General features: G+C 50.3%; 1 protein-coding gene across 1 annotated transcript in view; it reads right to left on the bottom strand.

Moving 5' to 3' along the window:
• LOC105456731 overlaps positions 1-1,711 on the bottom strand; it is a 5,611-nt gene that overhangs the window by 379 nt on the left and 3,521 nt on the right. The gene's annotated exons all lie outside the window — the stretch shown is intronic.

Genomic DNA, 1,711 nt, shown 5'->3' with positions numbered 1-1,711 from the left:
CGTGTGCTCTTCCGATCTGTATTCGAGGAGGCATCTACGTGCCTTCCTTTAAACGCAACATTCGAGGAGGCGTCATACCTTCTCGCAATTTCAAACGCTCCCGCACCTTGAAGCGAAGGGGCAGGAGGAACGGAAGGTACCACAGGCAATTCCCTACGAAATCGAGGGGATGTCATTCACCCCAGCATTCGCATCCCCCCGAAAAGCGTTATTCGCGACGATCCCCCTGGCGTTCGAGAGAACATCTCAGGAACCGAATGTAACGTTTCCAAACGGGAGACATTTTTATTTTATACATTTCATTTTATACGTATTTTGTAAAACTATATATTTTTCTTGATACTACGATCATTACTTCTTGTAATTCTCAGATATTTCATAGTAATCATTATATGTTTTATAATACACATATACTTGTAAACATATATTTGCGCAATTAATACTACATCCTTTCCATGGCGGCGCGGCAGCGCGGAAGCGAAAAAGGTGCGAGTGCAACGGGTGGGAGCGAGAGCGCGAGGGAAACCGCTAGGGAGACCGCGTGCGTGTAAGCATGGCGGCGGCGCGGCAGCGTGCGTGAGAGCGAGAGCGCGTGGGAGCGAGAACGCGCTATGGGCGCGAAAACGCGTGGGAGAGAGAACGCGCTATGGTCACGCTATGCGTGAGACCGCGTGCGCGTAAGCGAGAACGCGCTATGGGCATGCTATGCGTGGAAGGGAAAGCGCGCTATAGATGAGAACGCTAAGGAAACCGCGTGCGCGTAAGCGAGAGCGCGTGAAAGCGAGAGCGCGCTATGGGCGCACTATGCGTGGGAGGGAGAGCGCGCTATGGGCACGCTATGCGTGGAACCGCGTGCGCGAAAACGCGACCCACGAACGCGGCCCGCGAACGCGGCCCGCGATGGCGCGGGAGTGCGGCGGGGGCGCGGGGGTGCGGCGGGGGTGCGGGGGTGCGGCGGTGGTGCGAGGGTGCGGCGGGGGCGCGCAATCCCCACGAAAACAATCGGTGATGTCATCCCCCCTCTCATATTCTCGCAGGGCTCGCCGCTATCATTGTTTACGTAAACATACATGGCCCATGTTTACGTAAACATCTCGGCGGTTACCCCTGTGACGTCATTCCCCCGCGCAAATTCCCCCTCCCCCTCACTTCCCTCAGAGCTTCCGAGTTAGAACCGGCCTTATATTCCTACTACCGCCACTTCCTTCACGACAAATCTTCCTCCAACGATGAAACCTTGCAGATCGACAAACGTCGGTACGATCATGACGAGCGATTTTTTGAGATGCGCTTCATTGAAAAACATCTCGCTTTTTTATTTTTGTCAGCACAGCAATTTATACAATCTTGCGCACTATGTTGGACAATGGGTTATATTCAACCACGCGATCGTATAATGAGGCAATACGCGCAAGTATCCTCGGGCGCATTCTCTTTCAGTTCAAATTCTAAACGCACATCCACAGGACCGCTCTTGATGGTGTCGTTTTGTCGCGAACAGTCAATGACTATTACAGTATAACCATTTTTAAACTCTTTCAGATTGAATAGCGTTTCGCTGTTTTTGTGATGCAGTTGATAATAATAAAATTTACGGAAACGTGTAAACATATCATACAAGATGGCGACTCTATTTTTGTCGAAATCTACGTTCAGATCATCATATAGATAAAATTCAGAGTTAAAATATAGTTTTATATTGATTAGTTTG

This window comes from Wasmannia auropunctata, unplaced genomic scaffold, assembly GCF_000956235.1.
Source record: "Wasmannia auropunctata unplaced genomic scaffold, wasmannia.A_1.0 LD336106.1, whole genome shotgun sequence".
NCBI classification, from domain to species: domain Eukaryota; kingdom Metazoa; phylum Arthropoda; class Insecta; order Hymenoptera; family Formicidae; genus Wasmannia; species Wasmannia auropunctata.
This window is presented reverse-complemented; position numbering and strand designations above follow the sequence as displayed.